General features: G+C 43.1%; 1 long non-coding RNA gene across 1 annotated transcript; it reads left to right on the forward strand.

Moving 5' to 3' along the window:
- Positions 1-13,760: 13,760 nt before the first annotated feature.
- LOC116780637 lies at positions 13,761-20,587 on the forward strand. The gene is made up of 3 exons (XR_004354548.1): positions 13,761-13,924; positions 14,585-14,659; positions 19,931-20,587. It is a non-coding gene; the product is annotated as an uncharacterized LOC116780637 (long non-coding RNA).
- Positions 20,588-21,598: the final 1,011 nt, after the last annotated feature.

Consider the following 21,598-nt stretch of genomic DNA (forward strand, 5'->3'; position numbering starts at 1 on the left):
ATTTTAAGGGAGATTGTTCATACCAGCCTTCATTTAGAAACACAATTTTACACCACAGAGCTTAAAATACCTGCTTTACACTAAAAGAGAGGAACGGATAGAACCATGCACTTATGAACAGGGCTTCTCAATGAGGTTTCATGACAGAATGGCTCAAGCCTGAGGTAGCCTCTGGTAAGGGTTAAATTTACGAATGACGCAACAGGCAACTCTCTGGGTGACAATGCTATCTGGCACTACTTTAGCATCTATTAGAAATACAGCATTGGCTATAGACTTTCCCAGTTGAGCTGTAGCAATACTTCCCAAACAGTTATTTGATAAATGACTCAATATTAATGAACAGCATAAGGAATTTTGTCTACCATTACCCCCATCCTGCAGTTTCTTATAGGAGCCTTACCTTTCTATCCTCATTTGAATACAATAATTTCTGGTGCATTCCTGAAGCTAGCAACAAAGTCAGGAGGTGTCTTCCCCTCTGCAGGAGCAAGCAGAGACTCAAGAGTGAGTGGATTATGATTATGGCTGACAGGAAGGAGAAGCCTCCCTCATGATAGTGAGTCACAAGATCTCGGCCTTGACAAGAACTACTACAGAAGAGCCAGTTGCGTAATATCCCAAAGAAGAGCGATTAAGTGGTTTCATTGATAGAGGCTTTGCATGAGCTACACACCACAAATAGCAACTTCATTCAGGCCATTTCAATGACACAGGCTAGAGACAGGAAGATCCAAGATAATAATGTTTTGCCATGGCATTTTGGGAAACTGGAGATCAGGAATTTTTCCAGAATGGGAAGCTTGTTTTGCTCCCTGAAGGCTTTGTTTTGATTTCAAGCACTGCCGACTATGCACTGTTGTCACATTGTTTAGATACCTTTTTTATTGCTCCCTTGATCGTAGGGCACAGGGAGATTTCTTCAGTAGACAAAGACTTTTCTGAGGCATATGCTATAACAGTGGAAGGAATCTGCTCCAGAACTTCCACAAATACAGGGTTAGATCACAATATCTAAGTGCCTTTACATCAGGAGCATTGTTCTTGAATATCCAATGGAGACTGGAGATATGGGTGACAAAGGGAAGCAGTGGGTGGTTCAGGCACCCGGTGGCTGAGTTCCTGGGTGCCAGTGTCAGCCCTGGGTGCTGACAGTTGCCTCCACAGCCCTGAGGTGCAGCAAGTTTCATCTCTGTTGGTCGTGTCTGGCTGCTAGCCCTTGTGAGATGTTACAATGGCTCAGGTAGGAGAGTAAAGCTGTCCTGGGTCTGCTGTATGTAAGCTTGTGTCACTTCAAGAGGCAAATGCCTGACCTGTATGGTTTAGAGTAATAGCAACTTGGATGCTATTAGAGTAAAAGCACTTGGATGGCTTAATAACAGTGCCAGAAAACATATTACAGTGAAGTGTACCCTGATCCTTCATCTGCAGCTGTATTCATAGTCTGCCAGAGTAGGAAATGTCCAAAGTGACAGGAATCCATGAATCAGGGGGCCATTTACATTGTTGGTTGTTTTTCTTTTTTTTTCCTCTTCATTTTCCACATGCAAAATAATATAGGTTATCATTAAACTTAGGGACTTTTGATGATCCCCAGTTAGCACTCCTAAACCTTCTGCTCCCTTCAAGTTTGTGAGTGAAACAAAAGATAAACCAAAGTAGAATGCAGTCCCGAGTTTCCTTGAGTCAGCAGGAACTTTGCCAGCACTTGATTTTTTAAAATCTGGTTTCCTCAGCTAATTCAGTCATGCAAAATTAGCAGCCTCAAGAAGAAAAGGGTAAATGTGAGTATGCTACTCCTGTTATACCCAAAAGTGGGTTATGTTTCCCATCAGCTCCCTCAAACAAAACCTACACACCTGTGAAGCACCGTATTTTTTTTTTTTTTTCCGTCTCTCTCTGATGAGACTTTAGGGACAGGTAAGCAACAATGTTTCTTGCAAACTTTCTTTTGGGCTTTGGGTGCTGTCATGGCTCTTACCAGGGGGCTGTCAGCCCAGCCATCATATCTTATTTCAGCAAAGGAGAAGGAGAACATTACTCTTTCCTTTCCCCTCCATGTGTTAAAAAGCCATAGGGAAACCACAGAGCTATGTTATCCTGAATTACTGTGACTGATTTGTCAGGGAGCTTTTCCTACTGGAAGGCCAAAGTGCCGCAACTGCTTGTCTACCTGTGTGTGTACCCTGGGCTGTGTGTAGGAAATGGGGTTGGCAGAGCAGCTCCTGCCCAGCACAACGCTGTGAGTGGTTCCCTTGTACCATCCTGGCTGCAGGAGAACATGGAACACAAGCAGGAGTGAGAGCATCTGGCAGTGGCAACTGCCATGTGGGCTCAAGTCCCACCTGCTGCACTGTCTGAAATGAAACTGAGTATTTCAAGGCTGATTCATCAAATGAAGGAAAAAGTAAGGGGGTCTTCAGGTAATGGGCTTCAAATATACAAATTAGGCTGCTGCAAAGAGAAAAGGAATATTTTGTCTCTGTTGGTAGATGAAAGGTACAGGCAATGTTAAAGATCCACCAGAGAAAACTGGAGAATTGCCATCACCTGTGCTCTTAAAAGGAGGTTAAACACCCTAGGAGAAGGCAAGACATAGGAAAAAATGGATTTGTTACCCCTCTGAGGTCCTTCCCAAGGGAAGATCTCTGTGGGTCTGCAAATGTGTGATTATCCACATCTGTCAATGGATAATGCATTCACAGGGGAGAAAAGTTTCATCCTTGATGAATCAAACAAATGGTTCATTAAAAATCAGCAGCCCACTCCAGGAACAATCCACTGTCAATGTAGTCATGAAATCAAGAGGAGTTAAAAAGCGAACAGCTGTGGCACAGCAATGAAACCTCTCAGCAATTAAAGCCCACCAATAAATATTGCCGAGTGCTGGAATGAACTTTTATATTTCTAGAAATTATTTTAGCTGTGGAAAATGTAAACTGTGTCTTCCCTGCAGACACAGCCAAAACTAATCAAAATACTCCTCATAACACAAAGGAAATACCTCTGGGCTGCGATAAGAACAATGAATGTAGTTCTTTTATGTCTCCACTACCTAATAACAATAAGATGGACTGGTGGCACTGTTTTCAGCACAGAGATTAATAGTCAGGGAGAAACTGAGAAGGAGAAAGTACACTTTCAGTTTTCTTTCCGATGGCTAATTAAAAAGCCCATATCTGAGAGGAAACACTGTGGAAATGAGAGTTATTTGGATGTGCCTTCTCCCATATACTATCACTCTGCTTTGTGAGGAATGCTTTATTAAAGCTAATCTCATCTCTGTGCTTTGACAGAAGTTACAGTTTCCTTCCTTTGCAGCCGCTAAGGCTCAGTTCTATTACAGGGTTTGTTTAATGGGAGCTTTATTATTTTACTAAATTACCTCATCATCTGGGAACAAACTTAACCTTGAATGTCGAGGCTAAATGTCTTTTTAATGATGCAAGTCTGTTTGGAAATTGTACTTTGATGACTCTAAATTTTCTTCATTCTGCATGTTTAATATGTGCAATATGCACAAAAAAAGTAATTAATTTCTGCAGGCTTTCCCGATTCAGTATTTAAAATCAATTTACTGCAATTATTAAGGTTAAGACAAGAGGGAACAAACATTCTTAATGGTATTCAGGCACCAGAGAGGAGCCCCTTGCCATCACTAGGGAACCCATCTTCAGTAAACTGGAAAATTATACAGTACTGATGCTTAAATATTCCATATTGAAATGTTTAAATTCTAAGATAATATAAATAAAACTCCTAGGTGCATTTTGGAATGGAGCTTTCTTGTGCTGCCATGAGACCTAATGAGAAACTGTGAGAAACAATGAGAAGCTACCATTAACCCAAATGAGATGGTGATTTGATCCATACTTTGTAGTCAGGCCAAATGAATGTGATTTTCTAGAACAGTCTGTGATACAGTGGATCTCTCTGGTTCCAGGGAAACAAGGCTTTGGTTACAAGGTGGTTTTCTGAGCACAAAGGGTGAAGCAGGGTACAAGGCTATTTTGTTAAGATCTGATGTACACTAGAGGAATTACTGTCTTGGTTCCTGGTTGATTCCCTCCCAAATGCCTCTGAGTTGCTGCAAACCCACACAAAAGACTTCTTGACTCTAGAAAAATGTGTGTCTATGTTTAGGGTGTGTGCAGTTTGGGTACTTCTGAGGCTGTATTGCCCAGAGGTCACCTTTGGGCTAAGTTGGGGGCACTGTTTTTTGTTTGTGTGAGACTTGAGTGGGAAGAAATACATGAAAATCAAACAGAAATATGCTGTTTGCCAGTGGGGTAGATACACTGTGATGACTTATCTATTTAGGAATATTGTTAAAGCTTGTGAATTTCTTTCCACATCTCCATTCAGAATCCAATTCACATCTCCTGTACCTTCCTGAACTAGGAGCAGAGGTCTGGGCACTGCCTCCCCTTCCTCATGAAGCCCACACAGCCAGGCACAGTCTCTCCGGTGCTTCCTGGAGGCACTGAGTTGCTCCAGACCTGCTGCATGCTTGTGCACACACGTCCCTTGCCTGTCACCTGTGAAAAATGGTGCAGGTATCTGGGGTGGTTAGGGAATCAGCACTGGAAAGATTGATGCATTGGGGAAACAGCAATTTCTTCCCAGCCACTATATCTTCAAGTGAGAGGAGCCCTGAAAGAAATGGCAGATGTGTCAGGTTGCAATATCAGTCTGGAGTGCCAAGAGGTTCCCAGGAGAAAAAGATACCAGGACCAAAGGAACAGGCTGGATAAGTTGTTCTGAGGGCTCCAGACAGCCCTTACCTGCATCAGGCTTCCAGTTTTGCCCCACACTGCTAAGGTATTAGAAGTAGGGTTGCCATGAGCAGGTCACTTTTAGCACAATTTCCTTTCAGCCTTTCTCATCCTATGAAATAGTCCTGGCACATCTTGTGAAAACAAATTCTCTGACAACAGCCTCAGAATTGGCACTAGTTATTTCTTCTGTCGTTAAACACCTAAAATCAGTTAAATATCATCCAGAAGAAAAATCAACAGTTCTGATACCTGTTTTCCTGGTCCTCAGAAGTTGCAAAGCTTCTGTCTGAACTCAGAGGAAGAGAACTGGATATTCTCATCAGATGATCCACTCTTATACTATAATGCACCCCAATCACTCCAGATCAAACTTTTTATCCCTTTTTGGTGCTATGCCAGTAAAATCACCTCTCATTCTCTTACTGTAGCTTTTTTATACAGAGACTTCTGCACTTGCCCCAAGGAATGCTAGTTAGCTGACCTGAAAAGATCACAATCAATCAAGTGCTTCTCCACCCACAAACTTTGTATTCCCTCCAGCACCCCCATTCCTGTAATAGTCTTGGGCTGCCACAGTGTTATGAGTCTCTGAAAAAGTCTCTTGCCCTGCTAAGCAGGAAGGCCAACTTTCCCCTAGGCAAACTTTCATAGATGTGTCAAAACCTTTTCCAGGCGAGAGCCATGAGACAACATAATGCTGTGGGCATCAGAAAGCTGAGGGAGGAGTTCTGGCTCAATTCATTATTTGGGGATAGCAGCTATTCCACATTACTTTTCAATGAGATGGGGATGATTTGGATGTGGACTGGGTTACAATTTCATTTAGTCACCTTAGTCCCAATGTACTCTGCCATTTTGCTTCCCCCAGCATTTGGGATTGCCCAGGAGCCTTATGCCAGTGCAGGCCCAGGGTGTCTCTGAACTGAGTATGGAAAGAGCACTTGCACAAGGGCTCCCCTTGTGCCTTAAGCAGCTTGAGCACCTGTGCTTTATTCCATCTCTGACTGTAGTGTGAAGATAAAATGCCCTGCAAGAAGCCGCTGAAAGTGAAAAGTCTGTATTTCCTGCAGATCTTTAACATGGTAAGAGTATATTTTCATATTTTCTTCTCCCTGACTCTATGGTTAGGTACAAGTTTTATGGCATTGCTTGGAAATTCAGTTGACAGACAAGGTCCTGCTGTGCTACTAAACATAAACATTTCACCTTCTTGTTGTGTTAAGCCTTGGCTGGATTTCTTTTTATCATTTTTTTTTCCCCGAATGGGAATGCAAGCAGCTGAAGCCCAGGGAGAAAACATGAAAATAGATTTCTAGGAAAGTAACCAAAAGGGCTTTACCAGCACGACAGGTTGCTTATCAAGAACTATTTTAGGAACGTGAGGAAATGAAACTTTGATGAGAGAGTTCCAAGAGGGAAGATTTACTAGGGAGCTGAGGGTTCAAAGCAGGATGACAGCACAGATATCAGGAAACCTTCTCTGCACCTGTTTCTCAACCAGCTGCCTAACCATACTCCCCCTCCTTTCTGCTGGCAGCTGAACGGCCGAGATCTGCATCCTCTTTTGTACTAATCCGCTCCACCGTCTGTCTGGAAATGTTTGCCAGTCAATTCATTCCCTCCTCCTCCTGAGTACAGACATAAGACACAGTTTCTGATTTTAATGCCCAGCTGTGCTCCAGAGACCTCATATAAATCCAAGTCACACTCTCAGAGAACAGGGTCTCAACGTACCTCAGTTTCTCATATGTACAAGGGAAATATGTTACAGCTTTCCTTTCTTCTTTATACTGTCTGTATATTATCTAGTGAGGCATCAGGCTCCTCAGGCTGGTAGATACTTCCTTTGCCTCCTTCCTATATCCAGCATCTAATGCCGAATGAACCAGCTCAGCTTCAGTTTACAGGTGCTGTCATGATTTAATGGTGCCTGAAGCACTTCTATTATGGCCCTTTGGTGCAAATTTACTGCAAATCAAAGCCCTTTTAAGGATGGTGATGACATGTAGTCTTCCCCTGTGCCACTGCTTTGCACATGGGCATTTTGTGAGATCTCCTCCAAGCTGCATGACTGAACCACTGGTTTCACAAGCAGGAGTTTTACCTTCCTCCTGCAGGCTCCTGCCCTGGAGAAGTGCCCAAAACTCTTACTTGTTGTGCCAGATCCCAGGATCCCAGAACATTGCACTTCTGCCCCTGTGCTGTGATAAGCCAGCATGGATGGCCTTGCTGAAGTCAGCAGATCATCGTACAGTGTCTTGGTTTCACATGGGATTTTGGAGTCAGTTTAGGATGATGAAGCTAGACACCTCATCATATAGGCACCAAAGAAGGCTCACACCCCCTTTTTGTGTCAGAAGGTGATTCTACGTCTAGATGAGAGTAACTGGGAACAATATCCATTTCAGCCAAACTCCAGCTCTATCCCAGATGGAATTGTTGGCTTGCAGTGGTCACAGCACCAACCAGCTTTCCCCACTTGTCAGCTTTTAGGAAGGAGTGGGATTGTGGAGCAAATAGCGCAACAGACTTCTTGTCAGCAAGCCTGGGACAGGGTGACAGAGCCTGGTGGTCCCAGGGACATCCTCAGATGCTCTCCTCAGAGTTGCACAATGGTGGCCCAAGCTGCAGTGTGGGGTGAATGCGGTGGTTGGCAACGTCTGGGTTGATAAAACCTGGAAAGCAAACACGGCTGCAGAGCCTGCCTGCGTGCATCGTGGGGGAGATGCCTCTCTGACCTCTCATCACCCATGCACATAGGGCGTGACCGGCTCAAGGCAGTGAAAACAACCACCTACAGCCCAGCATCCATCTGCCATCTTAGCACAACTGGTGGTGCAAGCAGGATATTGATAGGTCCTCAGGTACCTGCTCCAATAAAGTCCAGGCCAGCTGTTTGAACACTCTTGCTTGAGCCTTGTTCTTGCTTGATCCTACATTAGAGAGGGCTCCTGGGTTCCAGGCAGCACTAGAGAGGCTAATCTTGGGACATCACGCGTGGGAAGTGACTCAAGCCATGGTGGTGAAGCTTGCAGAGGAAAGACCAATCCAGAGGATCTGATGGTTTGTCCACTCCTCAGCCACAATGAAGGGATGCCAGCACATCTCCACTTTGGGGGGTGAGGACCTTATGGACACCTTCCTTTGAAGCATGGGCCCATTGTTTTGACACTGCATCGCAGAGACAGAGAGGGCAGAGTTGGCTCCCGTCTGAGCATGACCCAAGCAATCTAGGAGAAGACCTAGGGGACTTCTCTCAGAAGAGTGCTGTTCTCTCTGAACTTGAACTATATCCCATAATTTCGAATAAAGGTTGGCCCACTTAGATAGCTGAGGAGTCTGCATCAAATTCCCAAGCTTTTCCTCCTCCCTGACAACGAGAAAATAACTTTTAATATCTCTTATATATCAGGTTCATGAACTCCTTAAAGAAAATTATTCTCATTTTAACATCCATGGCTGAAAGACTTTGATCAGTGTGTGAGCAGTTTTAAGGACATAGCTGTCTCAATCACATTAGGCTCCACTTTACATCGTTTCTTCCGCTCTTTTCCATCCCTGTCCTCCCTTTGCTTGCAGACCTTGCCCTGGTTGTTGGCTACTGTAAGGATGGCAGAGGTGGAAAGAGTAGCTGATTGCAGATGAGAGGAAAGGTGTGGGCTATGCACTTGGAAAATTTGGTCAGACATGTATCTTTCATTGTATGAATGCCTCTGTGGTTTCCAGCAAACTTATGGGATTGTTGCTCCCATCATTGCTATTGCTGTTACTCAGGAGAACCAGAAGATTCGTCCCAAGTACCAGACCTTTTTAATTAGGGAGAGAGGTAGAGAGAGTATGCTACAAAAGCTTCTGGTAGGAGATATATACATAGTGCAGAGAAATTTGTACCAGTTAGATGTATGTAAATATATAAGCATGCACATTTTTTGCATGTATATTTATCTTACATATGAATGTGTTTGTGTATATGTATATACTCACGCACACACACACACACGCACACACGCACACACACACACACACATGTATAGACATCTCCTATCACTTACAGCTCTCTAGGAAGCAGGACTGTGTTCTCAGTGCCTGGCCACAGTGAACATGTCTTCAGTGTCCCCACTGCATTCACAATCAGGAGGACCCCCTAAACTTTGGGGCTCTCATGACCAGTTTCCCCATATCTGATTGCACAATCAACAGCTGGCTTTGGCTGATCTCTGCTTTGGGCATCTTTTCTGCCTGGACGGGGAGCTCAGCCTGGGCTACAGCCTGTTCCAAGTACCACACTGATGTCTTTGATTACAATGATGTCTTTGAGACGTCTTGTAGCAGGAAGGCTGTGCTTCAAGCTGAAGAGGCAGACAGAATAGAGTGGATGTTGTTGCATCCTCTGCAGAAAACTCCCGTGAGAGTAAGACCAAGTCTTGAAGCTTTCATCCAACAAACTTTGACCCCCTTGAAAAAGACTACCTTTTCTCTCTTTCCTTCCTCCTCCCTTAGCAAAACTTTGAGCCTGTGCCAGTCCTGGGCATCAGGACACTGTGCCACTCTGCTGCAGCCGCTCTGTGACAGCCTGATGGGGTCGGTAGGTGTTTGGGACCGAGAGGAAACCCAGCACCTTTGCACACTGGAGCCGTTTACAATGACTTTTGTTGCTGATGGCACACGTTTGGTTGTACTTGTTAAATCTTGTTAAACAGGAAACAGGTTTTGAGGCGAGAGGGTCCCTTAGAGTTCAAGCTCCCGCTTTCAAATGTTCTTACAAGATGCACAATTGGCACCGACTTACAGGAAATATTTAATTGCAGTCGGAAGGCGCTGGCTCCACCGACCTTGTATTACTTACGTTCCTCTGTGTGCTCCTTTCACAATGATTTTCACCTATAGCTTAAATCAGTGTTTTATTTATACCAGCCAATGATGAATCCAACACCATCAAGGGGATGAGCAAACCATGGATATGCAGTGAACTAAAGGGAGGAGCAAACAGCAAGGAATAGTCTTATGAAGGAGAAGGGGCTGCTGCAAACCCAAGAGTGACATATTTATGAGTCCAGTATCGGTTGCCTGCACTGATAAGCTGCGGTCATTAAAGGAAGGAAAAGTCACCTTTGTGTATATAAAATATACAAGATTCATAGTCTGAAAAGACTTGACAGGAAAACATTAGGTAAATAAAGGATATCCCATAAAGCATAATGTGAAAATTAAATTACCTCAAAGGGAGGGAGGCTCTCTGTCTCAGCAGTGAAAGTGAGGAAAAATGAAATTCCTCTTTCCATCTCAAAGCTTGTTTGACTTTGGGGTTTTGGGTGGATCTAGACACATTGTTATTGATGTCTATAAAAAAAGCATTAGAGTCCATTATGTTGGACTGGAAATGCTGCAGATTCCCATAAATTTTCACTAGCTTCTCACAAGGTGGTGAGAAGCATGTTATGCATTGCTGCTCACAGTGGCCAAATAAAAGTACTATTTCAGGGGTGAGTTGGACTTTCAACATTATTTCTAGTTTTCAGATCTCACCAGATTTTCTTTTCATCTGATTTTGGGAGCTGTAGTTGTAAAACACTTGGAAATTTTCTGGCCTCCTCCCCAGGCTTTTCTTTTCTGGTGAGTGAAACATATCCAGGATCCACCTATTTTTGCTTTAACTGGTTGGTGCACCTCCAAAGCTGAGGAAATTTTGAAACATCGGGGAGAGGCAAAAGGAGGGAAATTGAAAGAGTTCACTTATTAAACTACACAGTAAAAAAATAATGGGGGGGGAGGGAGAGAGAAAGAGAAAAAGAAAGATAATCTAGTATTTAAAAACTTCATAATTAAAAAAGAAATTTTTAAAAAATTTGTTTTTACAGAATGAACAATTTCACAAGTAAGAGGTCTGCTAGAGGCTGTCTCCATGGAAGGCATGCACAACCCCTGCCTTGCATACAGGTGGCCAACAGGTGAGCAACGTATGAGTGTGCAGCCTCAGCAACAAGTACCTGATGCCCAGGGTCTTGGTAGTGTTTTTGTTGGGGAGGAGCTGATTCAATCTGAACCAAGCCAGTCTCCTTTTTTATTTTAAACCTTTATGCTGAAGACACAATCCCCACAGTTGTTAGGTACATCCAAATTCAGTTTGTAGCCACTATTAAGGTCATATTGATTTTTTCCCCAACGGAATTCACAGACCAACATCTATTTATAAATGTGACAGTCTACTTTATTTGTCCATCTTGATGGAAGTCACTTCCCCAGTGTGCTGTGGGATTTTGGAGTCATAACTTAAGCAAAGAGCTCAGTATCAGTTCCTTGGGTTTCTGTTCCCAGAGTCATGCGCCAGAGTTGCTGATCCAATTGAAAACCATCTGATTGTGGTGCATCACACAAACACAAGTCTCTCTGGTGACCAGTCAGGGGCTCAGGAAAGAGAGGCACTTATTCGGCATAGCCTGCTTTTTGCACTGGAGTTTGCATCAACACCTTTTCCCACCCGCTCTTCTGTTTCAGATCTTTACAGGTCTGAGACATATTACTGTCACATCACTGTCACATCTCAATCTGCCTGTGAAGACCTTTGCTCTCCAGGAGCTGACAGTGTCCTCTCCAGAGCATCTCCAACCCCTCAGGATTCTGCATCAGGCAAATGTACTGAGCATTATTATGGTGACCACTTGTGGTAGTTTGGGCTAGGCCTTCCTTGGTGACCAGTTTGTAACCAAGGAAGGGTCTAGATTTACCCCGTATGCCCTACGATTTTTACGTAAACCAGACTATAAGAAGAAAGGAGGGAAGGTCTTTGCTCTCTTTCCTTCCGGCGGCTTGGAGGTGCAGGTTCCCTGCTGTTGAGTCTGCCGTGTTGGGGAGCGAGGCCTGGTAAGGCCTTGTCGACCTTGGGAGGCGGAGGTTGCCGGCGATCGTCCCGGAGCGACTCTCGGTTGTCCCAAGGAGAGTGGTGGGATATTTCTTTGCTAACTCTTAGTTACTAGATCTCGGGCTACTGATTGGGAGATATATATATATATATTTTATTTTGGTTTTGTCCCTTTTCCCTTCCCCCTTCCCTTTCCCTTGTGAAATTGTATATATTTCAATTGTAACATAAGTGTAAATATATTTATATATATCACTTCAGCTGTCTCTCTCGTTTCGGGTTTTCTTAGTTTTTTTTTTTCTCCCTCTTCTCCCTGAGGTTTGTGGTGGGGGGGGACGGGATGGGACTTCTTGTGGTAAGGTTTGGAGACTTGGCAGGGAGCCAGCTTCAAACCATATCACCACTGAAGGGAAGAAAGAGACAAAGAAGTTTATTCTGGGCAAACTGAACTGAATCAGTGAGGGTGAAACTTCATTATGTTTGCAGACCAGTTGACTACTGGCATCACTTTTGCACATCAATACTACTATTAAAGGGTCACCATAAAGAGCTCTTCTTCCATTTTTGAAATGCCCACATCATAGACGCACAGTGTTAAACTTAGAAGTTTCCTTTCCAAGTCAAAGCAAACACAGGGCTTTCTGATCTTGGTAATCAAGGTTGTTTCAGTGACCTCCATTGACCTGGCTTTTACTAGACAAAGCCCTTGCTCTTCTGGAGCTGTCTTGTCCTTCCAAGTGCGTGGGAGGAGGTCCCTTATTTTTATCATATATCTTGGAATTGAAAGGTGCCTCTGAGCAAGGCAATCACTATCACAGCCAGGTTTGAACTTAGGAAACTGTGACTAGCAAAACAATAAATCACCAATTTTCCACCTCTGGAAATACAATTTAGTTCAACTGCGTGGCATTTATGCACAGCCCTTGGGGATATTTCTTTATTTGTAAGGGGTTTACTTTCAGAACTCTGCATGTGATCCCCCATTAGATAAACAAGGTGAGATCCAGAAGAGAGATCAGTTTTGCAAGAAGCCTGCTAGATGAGGCAGCTTCGTTTCACTTGATTGAGAATTTTTCTTTTATTCACACTTTGGCCCTTTGTTGATGTCTCAGCTCCCTCTCTAATAAATAACTGGTCCACATCACTAAACTGCTACACATAACTCAGAGCAATTTGTTACTGTTGACAATGTCTGTGCAGCAGGGGCCCAGGAACAGGCCAGCATGGAAGCAGTAATACCTCTCACTCTTCAGGAACATGATTTCTGCCTGATTACAGCAGGGGTCATTGGTAGGACAATGCAAAGAAGGTCATATACAATCACCTCCACACAAATTGTATGTGCTGCAAGATACTCACATGAGCTGCTTTACCCAGGAGTATCTGACAGGAGAAATAGGTTCTGTGATATCAACAACAAAGATGTGGCAGGACATCAAAAATATTAATACATATTAATAATAACCAGAACACAATGAAAGTGTCTGAACACTTGATACAGCCCTGGGCCCAGAGGGTAGTTTAAAATACAGAAATTCCTCTAGAAACAATGATATAATAAATCCAGTAGGCCTAAGTCCTTCCAAAGATAAGACAATAAACACAGTCTCCAAATACTTGGTGAGACTGTGACATTAAGAGTCATGTATAGTTTTAAAAAGAAATGAGAAAGGACTACATTTTTCTTCCCCCCCTTGATCCCCATCTGTCTGTCCTTCATGAACACTGAGCAGCGCAAAGAGGACAGATTCTCATGGCATGGTTACTTTGATGGCACCCACCACAAAGTAATTATCCGAGAGTCAAGATGCAGGGAAAGAGGTAGTTTCAGGGTCTTTGCCGGAACAGGAGAGCTCAGCTGTCCTCTGCCTGCAAAACAGTTTGAGGGTTAGCTAAGGGTATGTGGAACTATGTACATGGGGCACCTACTTTTTCTCTTCCCAGAAAGATCATGAGAGCTGAGGGACAAGGAAAAGCAGCTCCTGGTCTTGGGAAAGAACCCCTCATCCTTGTACATGCCAATTGCTCCAGTTCAGCGGAGCCTTTCTCAGCTTTCCTTTGTCTACACATTTATCAGCATATAGTGCCTAATGCACCTTTCTCATTATACCCACCTTCCTTGGGAGCCCTTTCAGATACAAGACATAGAGAGGAAGCAGAGGGAACATTATTTCTGTACACACTCCGGTCTTCCGTTGCCAATTAGCGGGTCTCTGTGGATGTTGGTGTTTGAGCCTGGAAACCTTGGGGCTCAATGGAAGAACATCAAATGCAAGGTGAAAAATAGGTCAGCAGAACAACTGGAGGGCAACTGTGGTTTCCCAGGGCTGTAACATCTGGGCTTAGTGGCACCGTGTGCCAGTGCTTTCCAATTTCAAAGCTGTCTTATTTGTTTCTGTGGGAATTTCAGGGAAGTTTGTTATTTGCTGTTGGTTTTGTGTTTTTGTTTTGCTTTTTAACAAAGCACCTTCAGAAAGAGTACGCTTTCCAAAAAGGCATTGTTTAAGGTAATAATACAAGGGGGAAAATGGAGGATGTGGGGTAAGGCAAGAAAGTAGCAAAGCAGACAGAATCTCCTCAGTTGCTCTCAATACAAAACCACTGGATCTATAAGGTTTGTCATGGATTAAAATCAAGAGGGCCTCCTGGAAATTTTCAGATACATTTCATGGAAGACCATTTATTCGGGGAAAAAAGAAAAACCTCATTTTATTTCTTGAAATGTTATGTTGTTGTTTAAGATCATGGGAGAACCAAGCATGGAGGAATACCAAACTCCCAGAGCTCTCATGCACAAAGCAGAAAGATCTATGGCAAATTGGGCGTTGGCTATGGCTGCACTAATGGTCAAAATAAAGGCCATTTCCTGAGGGAGTTATGGAAGCCTTGAATAAAAGACACGGATTACCCAGGACCCTCACAGCCTCCACCACTTGGTGTTTGGCAGAACTGGCTTGCCCATTTCTGAGGAGGCAGTCAACTGGAAGAGGAAAGTCATACAACTCAAACTGGGGAAGTGAAGGTAATTTGAGCTTCTTGGCTCCAAATGCAACAGGAGGCAGCAAAGGGGAGATGAGGGAGCAAGGAGGAAGGCTGGGGCTCAGAGAAGTGTAACATCCCATGGCTCCACTCTGTGAAAATTCCTGCCCTGTATGCCACCACTTTGGCAAATTCTAGGAAGGGTAAGAGCATAAAAGGTGGCCAAGTTGGTAATGGACCCTTCCTACGTCAGTCATCTGCAGAAAAGAACAACAAAAAGCAAACCTACTGGTTTTGACATCAAGTAGAAAGATAAACTCTAATATCAGAAGGGGCAGACAGAAGATCATCCCTTTCCCCATCCTTTTTAAGATTTTCCTTGATCAGTCAATGATTAACACTAATATGCAGGTACCTCAAATAATGCACAAGGTTCAGATAGTACCAATGGTTACCAATTAATTGTAGGAAGGCAATAACATGCTATTCATGAGAGGTTGATATTAAAGTAAAATCACTAGTTTTACTTGCATAACTTATATTAGTGACATCTTATTGGGCAAAAGGGTGAACCCAGGCAACTTGAGATGAGGACAAACTTCACAAGATGGTGACATTCACCTCATTCTGGATGTTTCACAAATGTCTGGATACTTAAGAAGATCTCATGAAAGAAGAATTTTGCAGGGTATCTCTCTGTCTTGTAACACTCGCTGTAACACTGATCCTCTGCATTAGTCGCACAAAATAAAGGAGCTACTCACACTCTTAAAAGTCAGACACAGCTACTTGTCTTGCTGGATCAAGATCAAATCTCTTGTGTTTCTCAAAGGGAACTAAATGAAACTAAAAATCACAAGTTCTCATATGATTTCCAGTATTTCTTATCTTGAGGCAGGCTACAAATCTTGCTTGAACATTTAATGGCGCTACACCTTGCAAACTAATTCTGGTCAGACACAGCATTTCCATTAAAATGGAAAATAGTTCATGTAAGGTATCTATGCACATTCAAACTCCAAGTTTCAATGCAAGCTTGGTTCAAGTCTGGGCTTTTAGATTAACTTTGCTTACTTACTTATTTTTAAGCTATATTCATTTTCCTTCTTTTAACATGATTTCTGACATGCTTATCCTTTCTTGCTCTTGCCCAGCACTTCCAAACTCGCTAAATCTGCCCCTTTTACCTGACTTATTTCTCTGGAAAGAATGAGCCCCTCCTCCTTTCTCCCCCTTATCCCTGTGTAAGTAACATCCATCACTGTATCAGCACCTGACTGAGCAGGACCAGGGAAGGGTCAAGGTATTATTTCCTACCCTTGACAGGTGTTATAACAACGTCGAACTACCTCAGCTTATAAAAGTTTCCATTCTACAATCTGCTGCGCATACTTTTCTTCTTTCTGTTCCACCCTCCCTGGAGGTTTCTTGGCTCTGCTTGTGCCAAGGCAAAAAGCCACTCACACTTCTACAAGTACAAAAGCAAAAGACAGACTTTCCCCATGTTGTGCAGTGCCAAGAAGAGCCACTGCACATGAGAGCAACCTCAGGGGTCGTCTGTGATAGCTACAGCTGGCATTGCCCCTCGTGGGTCAGGCATTGTCTGAGGCACGATGCTGGGAAACCCCTCACCAAGCAGGGCCATGCTTGGACTGAAAGAGGAGACCCAGAGGTAAAAAATAACCACACAGAGACACAGGACAGCTTCTCAGACACCAAATAGTCCTTGTCCAATCAACCCACATGTGCACTTACAGAACTTACTTATACTGACAACATTATAACCAGAACTAGGAAACCAGCACCACAGTAGACTCTGGGCAGATAACAGAGAATTTGAACTATTGGGATGCCAGTTTGGTTGCAGCAGGTAAAAAAGTCAGAGGTGATAACAAAATGCCAGTGCTAAGTAGATGCAGTAGTACAAGCATGCACAGCTCTCTGGAGTGTTCTTCAGGGAGATGTCAGATATTCTTCTTCTCACTGCCTTCCTCACTGTCCTTTTCTGCCTAGCATAAGTGTCCAGACTAAACTAGGTTAAATTACTCCTTGCAAATAAATCTCTATGGCCATCAATTAATCAGGACAATTAGCTGAAAGAGAACATCTAACTTTCAAGTAAGTGGGAATATTTCCTCCCTTGGGACGCAGATGCTTAGATATTACTCAAAATTTCTCATTTTCTACAAGATGTGTTTCCCATTAGCTTCAGCATTCAGAGACACAATGCAGCAGCTCATTCATCCAAGAAAAAGAGGAGCTCCTTGGCAGGGCTGCCTTTTAGGACTCTCCACCCCATGTACACCCTTCCCTTTAGCAATGATACCTTCATGCAAATCAAGCAATTACTCCTGAGCACACTAGTGTCCAGGCATGAAGGTTATGCCTGGTCTTAACCTCAGGAAATGTGAGGAAATTTGTATATTCAGATAACAGTGTGTGGAGAAAGCATACGGGGAGGTGAGAAACCATATTTTTAAAAAAACATTTAATATGATTATATATTATTCTACATCCTCCATTTTGCATGGTTTGGACCATTTTGTTGGGTGTTTTATTCCCCACAAAAAAGCACTGTACTTAAGCAGTAACTTAGTATATCTTGCATTCAGTTGCTGATAACCATTATGGAAAAGCTGCAGACTTCCAGCCTCAGAAGCAATTGAATAGTTAAAGATTGACTGGACCTGTTCAGAGGTAGATTGACAATATTTCTGGCATTCTGAGGCTGGCAAGTCAGTGGAGAGGATCCAAGCACAGCCCCAAGCATTAGTTATTTCTACTTTCCACTTGGACTCCTGCAGACTGAGAGGTGAAATAAATGACATTACAGCAGCCTTCGTCCATCAGAGGCATCCCTCAAGCTGAAGAATCCTTGCAAAGACTGTCTTTTTAGAAAAAAAAAAATCATCTAGTTAATTCCTTAATTGTGGTTAGTTGTTTAACTTAGTTTGGCTATAATTCATAAATTGAGTTTAGACATCCAGCAGAGACATGCACAGCTTCTTTGACAGTGGCACTGAATCTCCTTATGCACTGGCAAAAGTGCTTTCAGTAAAACCCAGAAAGAAACTGCAAAAACTCTACACAGAGGACAAAGAAAAGGCTAAAGTCAGCATTTTGTCTGATAGACTGTCTTCAGGAAATGCCTGTGAAAACAGTTTTGGAAAGGAATAGCTGATCTGGCTGCAGATATTCCCTGAAATAAGAAACGTGCAAAATCCTGGTGCCTTTTTTAAAATTTTTTTTTAAAGAAAACAAAATAGTTCTCACCAGAAGAAAAGTATTCTGCCACCCCTCAAAGTCAGAGTGCCTTATTATGGGTAAAGTATGAGAAGATACAAAGTTGACAGGAGAAGGATTCATATACTTGTAAGAGCAAAAGGAAATAGCTCGGCATGAAAAATGAGGGAATGGAAAGGGAGAGACAAACACAAAGGAGGCCACTATGATGTTGAAGTGTTTACCTAGCTAGGCTCTTTCTGAATCTCTGAGTGCCATCATCACAGTTTTCCTCATTCTCAGAATTTTTTATGTGGGTTTTTTTTGCTTTTTTTTTTTAGTTGACAGACAGTTGTACCCATGAAAACCTGAACCCTGATCTGCTCTGCTGCGTACCTTTTCTTCTTCACTCACTTCATGGCATGTATTCTGTGGGAGAAAGAAACAGATGGAGAGCTGGCAGGTGTCATATCCCATTAAAGACAAGAAATATAGCTGCAAAGGTCTTTTAACTGTTATAACCTCCTGCCTAACCACTGCAGTTCACCAAAGCACTGTAAGTGTTGCTCCTAAAAATGAGCTCCCCTTCTTTTGTCATATTCACACTTACTCAAAACATACATGCCTCTTGCAATGGTAGTGGAATTGATCTCACCTTTTTCTGGGGGCGGAAGTTGAGTGCAATGCAGAGTAGACATATCTGCAATGCAAATGATACCCTAAACGTGTCTCCAGAAAACAAATGCACAGCACATGGAAGCCCTGACAGATGTACTCTGTCCTGAAACCTGGGAGCAGCATAAATAACACTGACCTCACTGTCAGCACCCAAAGTCCTGCAGCAACACTATCATGGGGACACATTCGATTGCAGGGGGATACTGACGCATAAGAGGGCATCATCTACTCCAGTTTATTCTTTATTCTCCATTTCTTTAAAGACAGTGGGAGGTTCCTGGGGATGAGACATGGAGAGGTGCTCCCATGCCTGGAGCTGGAGGAGTGGTCCATAGGGGATCCTGTGGCTACTTGGATGAAATGGTAGCTCAAAATTTCCCTCAATTGTGGTTTATGGTTTCTTGGGAGGAGGGGCTCTCGATGGAGAACAAGGGAGTTGATGCTATAAAATAGACCATAAAGTCAAATGTCAACTTTTATGGCCAACATGAGTATTTGTAGGAGCATATTCCAGATTGCCCAGGCTGTTGCATAATGGGATGGCTCTTACTGAGCTGGGCAATAGTGAGATCGTGCAAGCAGCACAGTGAAAGTGGAAGATCTGACACATTACAGGCAATACTGCGGCTGGGATCACAGTGGGTAGACTAAGATGGGTGTTTGGGGGCTGTAGAAGCACTTGCATTTTAGTTATCTGTGACCAGTTGTCAATCTCCAGCTGTAACTACTGGGTTGCAGGTGAGGGAACCCGAGGCAATGCTCAGTAGCTTTGGGAAAAACAAAGACCTCGACAGGATCCTTATACGGGGGAATCCTTCCCAGAGCCCCTGAAAGTGTCTGATATACTAAATACTTGTAAGCTCAGGTACTGGATGAAGCATGCCTGGAAATTGTACTATAGAAATGAAGTGGCAGCCTGCCATCCAAGTCAGCATCCATGTCTTCCTCTCATCTAGTGCCAGAATCAATCAGCCAAACCTGATTTTGATCTGCTATAGCTGTTACTGGCATGGAAATGGGAAGGGAACTGTCTCAAACAATAACAGCAAAATGAATATCTCTTTAGAATCTGTTTAAGCAAACAGGCACAATAACCTAATCCAATCAAAAATAAAAAATGATGCCTCTCAACAGCAGCAAATGGAAGATAAGAACTAGCCTTTATCAAGTCCAGAGGCCTCCTGGACAGAAGGAAAAACAAGTGGAAGATCAAATGGATTGTGGGTCAAGTAAAGCACTAGGCAAAGAGGTTTGAGCCAAACCACAGGACACATTTGTCAAACTCTTAAAAAAATAGAAATGCAGGATCAAAGTAGAAGCACTTTGCAAATATTAACATTTGTCACCTACTTTTACTTTTGATGTACTTCATTTTGAAGACGTTTTTCCCTTTTCTCTCTCTTTTTTTAAACAGGATAATCTAATCTTTCAGTACACACACTTGCCTCCTTCAAAAGAAACACAAAGACAATATTACTGAAACATGGAAGACTTTAATAAGAACATATTAAAAGAATTAACGCATGGAAAATAAATAATAAAAGCACATTAAGCAGCAGTCCAGGAAAATGTTGTTGACATTGTTGTAAAATATTCTAATATAAAGGTTTTGGTAGTTCTCCCAACAAAATGTAAATGAAACCATAAGTCCTTGATTAACAGGATCAAAATATGGTTTAAAAAGAAAAAAAAGAAATTTAAAAAAACCTTGAAAGCTCCATCTGGAGAATTTTCAGTTGTGTGTTTGTCCCTGCTACACCAGCCCTGCAGCTCATGTCCTTCACACAAAGACAGCAAGAAGAGTTCTAACTCAATGGTGTGCTGACGTTTCTTCAAGATTGGGTTACAGCTTTGTTTTCTTCCACCCTTCAGTCAGAAGGTTTTCATGTCTCCACTGACACGCCAAGCCACAGGACTGTAGAGGGTTGGAGCAGCACTGAAGGACTTTCATCATTGGAGGACCTTCAGCATGTGTTGAGAGCAACCTCCTGCACACTGAGAGATTGCAACCTTCTGCAAGCTGCCGCCAAGGTACTGCTTTGCATGGCACAAGATACACAACAACAACAATGCCTCAGGCTGAATTTAGGAAATTTGGTAATTGTCAAGTGTGGTAAATCATCTTTAAAGCAAACACTCTCAAAATTGAAGCGATAAAGTTCATTACCCCACAGTAAGGCAGTAGCGAGGAATACGGCGAGGCTGTGGGCAGGGTTTCAAAGCAGCGCCATCACATTGGGCAGGATACTGCTGCCTGCTCCTGACAGGATTTCTGAGACTGCTGGCACCAGGGCGACAGGCCAGTAATCGTTAACAGGGGAAGTCTGTCTGGTGCCTGCTCTTTGTTCTAGCCCCACTTTCATATTTGAGAACCCTTATGGTATACTTTCTATTCACAGCAACATTTTAGCCTGTCGCAAGTGTGGCCCCAGTGATTATAGTTAGGCAAATACAGCAAGAACCCACACATGCTTGAGCGCTTCAAAGTATCTTCCCCCCCCCCCATTTCCACTTGTTAATATTTGACTGAGTCTGTAGTTTGAACAAGTACTTCCCAAATATATTTCAGCTTTCAAAAAGAAAAAAAGAAAAGCCTCGGAACGTTTATGGTGTTCAGAGCATTTATGGCTGAAACTCGTTCTGCAAGTTCAGCCATCTGTCCTGCCCGTCCTTGCACAACCATTCCCTTGTAAAATGCAGTCCCTCGTCTTATTGGGGAACTCACAACACTCCTGGCACCACATTCAGTTCCTGGATATCTCAGCAGGATGACGTCTTGGAAACAGTAAAAGCAAGGAAGAAGCTAGGAAGATGTGGCTCGAGATGCTTACAGCTGCAAGGAGGAAAGAGTCATTGAAATGCAGATAACAATCTCTCCAGGGATCCACCTGGAGGAAGGACATACCCAAATTGGGGATTGTGATCGCCTCTGCTTCTGACTACATGAATGGGAACTGCAGTACTAGTAGGAACATCAGAGATGGGCCAATGTGATTATTACTCAGATTAACAAGTGGGATAATTGCCATTACTAATTTTTATCCACATAAAAGAGCTTGCAAAGGGGATCCATTCTTGCTAT

Source organism: Chiroxiphia lanceolata, chromosome 1 (genome assembly GCF_009829145.1).
Source record: "Chiroxiphia lanceolata isolate bChiLan1 chromosome 1, bChiLan1.pri, whole genome shotgun sequence".
Classification (NCBI taxonomy): domain Eukaryota; kingdom Metazoa; phylum Chordata; class Aves; order Passeriformes; family Pipridae; genus Chiroxiphia; species Chiroxiphia lanceolata.